An 11,868-nucleotide genomic window follows, 5' to 3' on the forward strand; every position below is an offset into this window, starting at 1 on the left:
CCTGGAATTGTGCCAGTGAGAGAGCTTCAAAGCTTCAGAAGAGGCCCCATGGATTCTGGTGAGGATCAATCTGAACAAACAAAAAGGGGGGAATTCCTATGGCTGACAGCCACATTCCAACTGCAGACATCACAACACTGAACCCTGCTACCTCTCTGCAAGCTTACCTGTGATAACATCTTTGAAAATAGCTTTCCATCAATCGCCGTAAGGACATTTCCCTATTAAAAAGATTCTTGAAATGTGAGAATAGTTTGGTGACCTGCCTTTCACAATTCCTTCTGCTGTCAAAGCTGTGGCAGCCTGGTCTCTGATGAACGTCAAACCCACCTCTGACAACTAGGCAGCAATAGGCTAAAACTGGTTCTTCAATTGGTGTCCTTCCAAAATGATCTCCAACTCTGCCAATAACTACATACATGTGCACGTATGCACATAGGTATGTGTGTGTGTGTATGTGTATATTTGCATGTATGTACTGAAAATATTTCTGTATCTAAGATTTCTCACAACCATCTTAGTTGTATCACAGTCTAGTTTGATTATTCCTAGATGACCAACATGATGCTAATTCTTAATTAGGGCTCCGACTCTCTAATTGTTAAACTATTTTGTAACATTGTTTGAAAGCAGGGGTGGAATTCTAGCAAGAGCTCCTTTGCATGTTAGGTCACACACCCCTGATGTAGCCTGTTCTCCAGGATCTTAAAAGGCTCTTTTTTGGTAAGCTCTTGGAGGATTGGCTACACCAGCAGTGTGTGGCCTAATATGCAAAGAGGCTCCTGCTAGAATTCCACCCCTGTTTGAAAGTAGCACTCGAGCTTAACACGTGCTTAAACTCAGAATGCCAGCTCAGGGTTGGGAAATACATGGAGATCAGGGGTTGAGCATGAGGTGGGCGAGGTTTAGGAGGGGGGAGGGACCTCAATGGGGTATAATGCCATAGAGTCCACCTTCTAAAGTGGCCATTTTTTTCCAGGTCAACTAATCTCTATCTCGTAGAAACCAATAGCAGATTTCCAGACACCACCAGGAAGCAGACAACTCTAACTTGAATGTATCTCTAAACTTTTATTAGCCTTTGGGGAGGGGGAAGGAGTTAAAAAAAAACTTCCTTTGAACATTTTGGATATTTTATTCAGTTGATATGAAAATTTCCTCACTTGGTCTGTAGTTTTTGAGGAGCTGGCAACTTTTTTTTCTGGTCAGGCTCCTGTGCTCTTAATAGCTGCCTGGCTTATTAGGTGAAGCTTTTTCTCATCATCTCACCAGAAAAATCTTCAGCAGCTAAATTTCTACATTCCAGGCAGTTTTTAAAAAAATCCTACTGGAAAAAACCTCAAAACTTGGCAGGCTTCAATTGTTTGTTTTTAGGAAGCAATGTATTAGCTAAAGTGAAGCAGTTTTGAAATAGAAAACAAAGATTAAATATCTGCTTTAGCTAGAATGTGAACTCTATAAGCTCTCTTGCATTTTATCCCACATCCGCATAAACCACAGTTGTACAAAAAGGCCCACAGGACTACAGACAAGGCATTGTAAAGTACAGGAAGGCTGAGATGCCAGCAATTAATTCAGAAATCAGGTAAGAGTGCATTTAAACCTGACTATTTCTTACGTGCACAAATACCTTTAAAGCTGCCTTTCTCACGTGCAAACCAGCGGAGAGAACAGATGGAAAGTGCTTTAAGCAGCGCCTGTGAGTTCCAAATTAATTCAATGGGACTTTTCTTTGGCTGAGCCAAAGAACTACATGAAAACAGTTATCAACTCCAGCCTGGGATTTACAAAGAGTTATTTATATCCTAAAATCATAAACTCCCTTCCCCCATCTATTTGCTTTCTTTCCATCCATCCTTCCTTCCCTGCTCTCAAACATCTGACATTCATGTCTTGCAGCTTTCAAACATCTGGCATTTATTTTATGTGGCTCTTACATTCAGCAAGTTTGGCCACCCTGGTATACTGTCAATCCATATTTTTTTTAAAAAAGGTAGTCCCTTGTGCAAGCACTAAATTGTTGCCAACTCATGGGGTTATGTCACATCATGATGTTTTCTTGGCAGACTTTTTACAGGGTGGTTTGCCATTGCCTTCCCCAATCATCTACACTTTACCCCCAGCAAGCTGGGTACTCATTTTACTGACCTCAGAAGGATGGAAACCTGAGTCAACCTTCAGCTGGCTACCTGAACCCAGCTTCCACTGGGATCGAACTCAGGTCATGAGCAGAGCTTAGACTGTAGTACTGCAGCTTACCACTTTGTGCCACAGGACTCCAATTATTAACAATGGGTATTACACAAGAATGGTTCTGTATTGTTTAACTGCCTGCACAACAATACCCCCTGCTAGCCTGGCATGGTAAACAGCGTAAAAAGTTTACAACCTAGATAACATTTTCATTGCTAACTGTAACAACAACCCCTCATCTTTTAGGTCAATTTTGAACACGTCATTTCTACTTGTTTTATGAAGGCTGAAAAGTTTGTCTGGCTTTAAACCCAAGCATTTTAAAGCTATAGATAGAACGATGAACTCAGCCAGCGTACTGATAACTAATCTTTCGCAATCAAGATTGTGACATTTATAAATACGGGTGTGCAAATTAAAATTCCTAGACAATGGCATATTGTTATTGGCTAGCACCCTAGGCTAGATACCTGGTATGCGGAGCTCTAATCAAGTATAGGTTGAGGTTTGATGTATGAAAGCAATGCTTCACTGGATTTAAATGACTTTGATTGGAGCAGATATGATGCATAGTTGGACTTAACATTCATAATTGCTCGTTGTTTTTGGCAAGTCCATGAATGTGCTTGATGACTGCATTCTGGATTGTTCATGTCTCTCATGCATGCCAGTTTCACATTCATTCCAAACAAACCTGGATCTCACCATTCTGGCCTTGACTGACTCACTGACTCTCTGCACAGAAGTGATAGCTTCAGGCATAAATATCTGAGATGGTTATGGACTGATTTGGAAAAGAGATTGGCAGAAGCACTAGGTGCTTCCCTCCCCATGTACTAGTTTCCCAATAGTCCTGAGGGTTTCTACTCTCTTTTTTTAATTTAAAGAACTGCAGCCCCCCTCCCCAGCATTTGCACACTCAAAGCAATTAACAGAACAGGGTTAAAATTCTGTCATGTAAAAGGCAATTAAAATACAAAAATGAGCATACAAGAGCAAATGTCACAACTACAAATAAAAACATTTCCAAGTCGTGTTGTTGTTTTGCTGCTGTGGCTGTCTTATGGCAAACCCGTAGAGGCAAGAGATGTTCTGTGTAGCAACCCTAGACTTCCTCAGTCCAGGTCAAGGATTTCCAGGTTACCAGGGAAAAAGGAAAAAGCTCTTGGCATTAATCAGCTGACAAACTGTAGTCTGTAAAGGACCTGTACAGAGTATTGACCTGTGCGTGGGATGAAGATATTCATTTATTTTTAATTCAATTGTATCCCACCAATGGGAAGTGAAGATGGCTTACATTTTTATCCACTCCTCCATTTTACCCTGTCAACAACCTTATGAGGTAGGTCAGGTGGAGAGGGTGCGATTGGCCTAACGTCACACAGCAAGCTTCCATGGCATGAGTGGGGATTTGAATCCAGGTCTCCAAGATACTAGGCTAACATACTTAACCACTATTTGATACACCTGCTCTGCAGACCACTCCACAAGACCAATGCCATATCAGAATAGGAACAAGATCTTGCCAAGGTGGTCCACACCAGGTACATAGAAGGCACTGAGAAAAACAACTGTTGCAAGGACCTAAGTAGGTGTGCAGGTTGATCCAGAGAGAAGTGGTCCTTCATGTATTTAGATTGCTTTGATGCCCTTGCCACCTTCTGCAGGACAATACTTGCAAACAGATAAAAGGTTCTCAGTAGTGCAAGCTGTTGCCATGACTACTTTCTCTCCATTTTTCAGCCTCAGTCTGTATCCCTCTTTGGCCTGTGACCTGCCCTGCCTTCGCGGAAAAAACTATGAAGAGAGAGATTGAGAGAGACAGACAGACAGACATTTGGGACATACATGCAAGGCAAAAGACTGGCTGGGAGAAAGGCAAGAGCAGACCACATTAGCATGATGGAACATTAATAATGAAGTATGATGACTAGCTACTTTGGCCATCAGAAGGTGAAGCACTGGCATAAAAGGACAACCACCGAGAGGTAAGTCAATCAGGCATCGTCATCTGCATAACTATTTGATGTCCTGTTGCTCAGTCTTGATCTTGCCTGACAGCCGAACGCTCTGACGATGCTATAATTATTTCTTGTGCTTGCTCTCCATTTGGAAAGGCTACTGTGCTGGAAATTCTTCCCAAATACACCTCTTCTTTGTCTCAAACTTCCTTTCCCCCCAAACCAAGACAGATTTTTATTCCCTTCAATCATAAAAACGTAAGAGCCCTGCTGGATTAGTGGTCCATCTAGTCCAGCATCCTGTCTCACACAGTGGCCACCCGGTTCCTCTGGAGGGCCAACAATAGGGCAGAGAGTCCAAGTCTTTCCCCTGATGATGCCTCTTAGCACTGAGATTCAGAAGCTGACTGCCTGTGAACATGGAGATTCCCTTTTGTCTCCATGGCTAATCTGTTTAATCCCCTTTTAAAGCCATCTATGCCTGTGTCCATCACTACATCCTCTGGCAGGAAACTCCACATTTTAATCGCTTGCTGTGTAAAGAAGGGAGGTTGGTTGTCCAACCTGAATCTGCTGCTCATCAATTTCATTGGACGCCCTTGAGTTCCAGTATTTTGAGCGGGGGACAGAAATTTATCTTTGCCAATTCTTCTTTACCCTATGTAAATTTTATATACCTCTATCATGCCCCCCCCCTTAGATCCAGGGGGGCAGCTATGGGACAGATTTTGAGTCCAGTGGCACCTTCAAGACCAACAAAAGTCTATTCAATGCATAAGAAATCTGAAGAAGAGTACATGCACATGAAAGCTCATGCTTTGAATAGACTTTTGGAAGATGCCACTGGACTCAAAATACCGCGCCCCCCCCTCCTGCCGTCATCTCATTTCTAAACTGAAAAGTTCCAGACTCTTCAGTCTACAAACAACAATGTTCAGGTTATTCTTGATCCCTCTGACAAGAGCTAACCTTCCAAACCATGCTCAACTTGGCTTCAGCCATGTCTACCCAAGGTCCAGACTCACTTTAATTCTCAGTCCTGCTAAAAGATGTGAAGGCATGGGGAAAAAACAGAAAAATTCAGGAAAAAAAACCTTTCCCCCCCCCCCTGAAACCTTTTTGTTGTTTTTTTCTGGAAAAAAATGGAAAAATTTTTAAAAATAAAATAAAATAAATTATTATGGAACATTTTATTTTAACATGATAGATAAATTTATTTTCAGACAAGGTGTTCAAATATTTTCCAAATTATTTCTTAAAAATATGTATGGTATCGGATTATTCTTATTTCTGTGCATTGAGGACAAGCAAGTCTTAGGTCATGCCCATTCACTGAAACTTAGTCCTACGCTCCCTTCTGTACACTTCCCCCCTCTTCAGTTCTTTTTCTGAGTTTTTTATTTTTATTTAATACTGTAGATAGGAAATATGAATAATTGTTACTTCTGGCTTTTTAAAAATTATTTTGTGGAGGTTCTTTTGTCTGTTCCATATAAACTAGTAAGCAGTTCAGGAGATTATTGCTCCATTTGTTACAATTACAAATAAATATTTTAAAAATAAATTCTGTTTGTAATAATTGTTTGGATACACTATCTTTTTAATGCTAGTTGTGATAATTTCATGGCTATAATTGTCCATAGTCATATTTTATGTTCCTAAAGCAACAGAATGACTTTCAATCTGGAAAAAAAAAAAAGTGCAAATTAGCATTTTTTTTCAATTTTTCCGAAAATTTCTAGTTTTTTCCAGAAAAAAAAATGATAATTTCCGGAAATTTTACATCTCTAGTCCTGCTCCAGGTTCTCTCCCTTCTGGACCACTTTTGATTACTCAAACCTGCTTGGTGCCTTCCCCAACTCTTAACCATTGAGTCAGTGCAGGACTCTTAACCTTTGAGTTAGTGCAGGCCTAAAATCCAACCTAGATGACATCAGAGCAGAAAGAGATAGGCAATTCCTTGCTTTCCTTGCTCTCCCTTTCCTTTTCTCCCCATCTTTAATCCAGGTGTTAAAATATCAGTTGTTCTGCTTGGAAGGGAGCAAAAATGGCCAAGAAGAGATTTCTTTCTTGTGATTGGCTATCTCGTATGACTTGAGTTCAGACTGGGAAGTGCTAGAGGGCTCATTCACACAAGACATGAGTCTAACTGACACGTGTACAGACCACACACAGTAACAAAGCTGGGCCAGAGAGATACACAGTAGAGTTGCAGAATATTTACAAAATAAACCCAGTATGACATCTTTAGGCCTCAAAATAGATTAGAAGGTGCACCCTCCCCCTTTAACAACTATCTTTCTGCTGTAATCTCTCTTTCCTGTTTGCATATTGCTTCTGTCCCAGAGATTAGAAGTAATGCTTGAAAAACAGGGGAAGGATAAAAATGTGATCTCTCTCTCTGGTGCCCATCTCTGAGGGGAATCTTCCAGCAATTTGTCATGCTTGTTTCTCTGGGCAGAGCAGACATATCTTCCATCACATACAGTTTGAGAGATTTATGTGAATGGATTTCACTTCCTCCTCCCTTGCCTAGCAAGCTTAAAAATCAATCATTTGGATGAGATGTAAATTATTCATTTCGGTCAGGCATTGTCAGAAATTGGCACTACTATACACTGCAAGGTGCTCAGCACAAATCAACACTCTTTTCCTGGATTCTTTCCCCCTAAGCAAATGATGGTTTTATTATTATTTAGGCCACTTTTTTGCCACCAGTAAACCTGAACAGAACGATTGTCTTTGGACAATACGAACTACAGAAACAGAAGGCTCCAAGCAACAAAAGTAGGTTACATTTGTCTACAGTATGGATTCCCAAAGCATTAGGCACTTGACAGATTCAGCTTATTCACAGCAATGCTAAGATGAATTTTTTGGAGGGAAAGGAAAGTGGTTACGTTGCATCGAGAAAGCTCATGCTAAAATCAATATCTCAAAACAAATGGCAGGCCCTTGGGCTCCCACATGTTTCAAAAGTGCTCCATCACACACAGCAAATCTTACCTCCTGACCTCTGACTTAAAGTTACTAACTTTTTTTAAAAACTCCTGTGCCTTTAAGAGCTGCTTGACACAGCTTCAGCTCATGACACTTTTTTCCTGGCATGGATATTCTGTGACATATGGAGAGACCCATGACAAATCCCACTGGGAAACAGATTCCCTTCTAGGAACATTCTAATAGATCCAAGTGGGCAGCCATGTTGGTAGTTGAACAAAGAAGCAGTCAAGTGAACCTTTAAGACCAACCAAGTTTTATTCAGAACGTAAGCTTTCGTGTGCTCTCTAAGCACACTTCATCAGACATGGGGATCAGGTATTGTGGGCTGAAATACAAGCAGTTAGTTGATTAAGTATGCAGACTGATCACATGGTAAACCAGTGTGGCTTGGCCATTTGGTCTGGATAGCCATAAGAGGTAATAAAGTCGTCTGCCAATTGGTGTTTCCGTAAATCTAGTTGAATCACAAAAGGACGTGTATTTCCTAGTTGTAGTCCACCTAATTTACTTATCAACATCAATCTATACATTATAAATATCATTCTAGTTTGCCATTAGAAAACATGTTTTCTAATGGCAAACTAGAATGATGTTTATAATGCTACCAGAAACATTCCTTAATACTTATTTCCTTTAGGAATTCATTTAAGCTGGTTGTGATCTAGTTAGGAAATACAGACTGTGGAGGTCTCTATTTTCATGCTCACAGGTCCTAACTTTGACCAGAAAGATCCAAGAGGGCAGCCATGTTGGTCGGAAGCAGTTGAACAAAGCAGGAGTCAAGTGGTACCTTTAAGATCAAGTTTTATTGAGAACGTAAGCTTTTGTGTGCTCTCTAAGCACACTTCATCAAATACCTGATCCCCTCATCTGATGAAGTGTGCTTAGAGAGCACATGAAAGCTTACAGTCTGAATAAAGCTTAGTTGGTCTCAAAGGTGCAACTTGACTCCTGCTTTGTTCAGGATCATTCTAACCTTCTGGTGACACCTGCTGTGTACATTCAGAGATTAGCTATCCTTTTGAGGTTACTCAAAGAAATGAGATCCAGTCCTAGTAGAGATCCAGGCCTACCTGGATGTGAGCTGCGGAAAGGGTCAATCCACAGAAATGTCCAGGGCACTATCTGGTCCATTTATGAAACATTTCCAATATGGTTACCCTGATGGATATCCACAGGACCTTGAGTGTTTTGAAGGTCACCACTCAAGAGACACAATCCTGCCCATCTTGGCTGCTGAAATCTGGCAAACAGAAGGCGAGGGGGGCACTAGTGTACAGTTACACTTTCTTTGCACCATTTTCTACACTAGAATCATAGAATCATAAACTCATAGAGCTGGTTTCTATAATTTCATGATTCAAGTGCAGACTGTCAGTTTTGGGACAGAGCTGAACCAGGATTAAAGGTCTAGCGTGCAATTGGCCAATTGTTTCCCCCTGCAGCTTTAAAGGAGATGGTAATTTGCCCACTGTTAAAGCACATTAATTGTATAGCACTCTGCAGAAAAATGCATCCCACATAACACTAGAACTCAGTCACACAATGAAATTGAGAGGTAGTTGAATAAGGATAAACAAAAGGAAGCACCTTTACACAGTGCACAGTCAACTTATGAAATTCAGGATCACATGATATGGCAATGGTTACTAGTTTAGATGGTTTTTATAAGGGAACAGTTAAGACTTGAGTCCAGTGACATCTCAGAGCTCAACAAGAGTTTCAGAATATAAGCCTTCAAGGGTCAAAGCCCTCTTCATCAGACACAGAAGTAGACAAATCCATGAAGGATAAGTCTATCAATAACTATTAGACATGAGGACTAAAGAGAGTGTACACATTCAAAGATACAGTGCATGTGAATGCCAGTTGCAACGGTCAATAGGGGGAAGGAAGGCTATTCCTTTCATGGATTTCCTAGAGGCTTGGAGTTGACCACTGTGGGAAATAGGATCCCAGTTCTTTGGTCTCATCCATCAAGCATTTCTTGTGTTCTCCTTTAGCACAGTAAATTTTGAACTTCTGCATGAAAGCATCCAGATGTCACACCTCAACTTTCTTGGCTCATACTTTTTCTATGAAAATCAACATAACAAGAAGCGCCACAGCTGTCACCTAACTACCCATCACAGCTTCCTACATCATGTACAGTGAGAAAAACTCCACAGACAATTACATTTTGGGCTCTTTGTACAAATATCCAGGTAAGAAAACTATGGTGTGTGAACAGAACAGCTGTTAGCAGCCCGTTCTGCAACAGACGCTTAGAGAATTACCATATTTTAAGGATGTGCTCAGCACTCCCTGTTGTGTATCGAGTATAGCCAATATCTCACGTACCAGCTGTTTAATAAGTTTTGTCACATAATCTTCCACACGGCATAGTTATGCCCATTAATGTCCTTTCCATAATACAAACAGAAAACTGAGGCAGAAAGAAACTGTCTTACACTAAAAGCCCATCAAATAAATGGGACCAATTCCCCACTAGGCTTGTTCTGGCATTGGAGCTCTTTCCCCCGTCGCTTCCGCCCAATTTTGCACAAGCTGCAGGGCTGCAATTTGCTCCACCTCTTTCCCACGGCAAACAGAAAACAGTTTTCAGAGGATCTTGTTTGCCACGGGAAAGAGGTGGAGCAAGTTGTAGCCCCATGGCAGCTTGTGCAAAATCTGATGGAAGCATTGGGGGGGGGGGGGGGAAGAGCTCTGACATTGGAACAAGCCTATTGGGGAATTGGTCTGCATGTTTGCTTGACCTTGCAAAAAATACAGCATGAAAGGGTACCAACTGTACACTCAACTTTGCTCCAAGCCTAAGATCCTTCACTTTATACATTAGGACTTCACTGTAGTTTTGCAATAAACAAATGAACAATTAACTGTTGCACCCAAAGGCAGTCTGCAACCCAACGCTTTAGATATGCAAATCGTCCAGAGTATGACAAGAAAGTGGATTGTGGTTTAGAAGGCTTGCTTCCTTTGTAATTAAAACAAAGAATCTTTTATTGGCATTGCACCCTGCTTAGGTGAATCACCCCACTGAAGCAAACGCCAAAAGCCTTCTCCGCCCCTTCCCAGACACTGTTTTCATGGATAAGCCCTGCACAAATAAGGGAATGGGGGGAGGGAAGAGCCCTTGTTTGTTTGAGATGGATAGGCCCACAAAGTAGCTCACAATAAATAGCCTGCGTGGTCAGCAGCCTGGATAATCTAGCAGGGTTTGTTTTCACAGCTTTAACCTGAACATCAGCGATGATAGTCTGTCACTCCCTGCAGAGCTTGAGAGCCTGCGCCAAACCAAGATACCAGCTCCACGGAGTTTCACCTGCCATGCCAAATATTCACAGGGGCGGAAACAATAACACTTTGTGAAAACACTAATAAAATTTCACTCACCACCTTTTTCTCCCCCTGCCTTCCCCCCATTCTTTTCTTTCCAGCAAACTCCCTGTTGAAACTGTGCTAGGAGTTACTGAGGTCATCTAAAAACTAGAGAGAGAGAGAGAGAGAAAGACACTCCTCTTCCCAACTGGGGTGTAGCTGAGCTGATGATGTGGCAGAAGGTAGAAAAGAGCGAGTCACGCACAGGAGAGAGGGAAGGATAAAGCTGTCGCCCTGAAGGGTCTGTCTTAATCAGCCACAAATCTGTTCCCACAACAGCTCCAGCTGAGTCAGGGCCCAGTTGCGAAAGCAGCAGAGGTACAATTTATTAAATCAGCATTACCACAGATCAGTTCAAACCTGAGAGAAGCCAAGCGCAAGAGGATGTAAGGAAGTGAACTCTGCATATCCTAAAGCCCAAACTGATCCTGGTTTTGTCCTCTCTTACTTGTTAAGCAAGGCAAAGGCCCACACAGATTGCTTTCATTGGATTTTACCATCCATTGTTAGTGGTAGATTAGGTTCTCAGGGCTCTCTGTGATTCTCTCCTAGACAGGAGCACAGAGCGAGGGTTCCACCCCTCTTCTTCAGAAGGAAAACCATACATTCCAGGTTGCCAACTTTTAAACTGGCTCCTGTAACTATGCCTCCAAGAGCAGCCTGATATACAGAAATAAGCTGGCAAAGCAAGTCAACATTTGTCTCCTGTTCATGCCTAAACAACAGGTTGCTATTAAAACCAGAAACATTTTTTTTTTTGCCTAATGCTTAGACTTTCATACAAGGATCTGGGAGACCCAGATTCAAGTCCTCACTCTGTACTGCAAGCTCACTGGGTGACCTTGAGCCAGACACATGCTCTTAGCTTAACCTATATCACCAAGCTGTAGTCATGGGGATAAAGTGGAAGGGGAGAATGATGTTGTAATCCACTTTGAGTCACCACTGGGAAGAAAACTATGGGGTTTAATAATAAAATAAAATAAATACTTGATCTGTGTGTCTATGTAGGTGTTTCAGCACAGCACCCACATTCAGACCAGACAAGATGATGGTTCCTTTGATCATAGGAATGGGAAAGGTATGAAAACTCCCACTTCTCTGAGTCTAACACTGCAGAAATAGAGAATGGGTTGTCGATTTTTGTGCATCTCAAGTCTCTTGTGCCTTTAACAGAACACAGAAAGGTTAGCAGATGGAGCTTTTGTCATCACTGTAAACACCAGGAAAAGTTGTATCTGCAGAAATTCTGGTTGTCACGAAGCAGGAAAGCAGCAGGAGAGGGGGGGAAACTGGCAACTCCAAAGGAAAGTTAATTCTAACTCTACAT

This window comes from Heteronotia binoei, chromosome 3 (assembly GCF_032191835.1).
Source record: "Heteronotia binoei isolate CCM8104 ecotype False Entrance Well chromosome 3, APGP_CSIRO_Hbin_v1, whole genome shotgun sequence".
Lineage (NCBI taxonomy): Eukaryota > Metazoa > Chordata > Lepidosauria > Squamata > Gekkonidae > Heteronotia > Heteronotia binoei.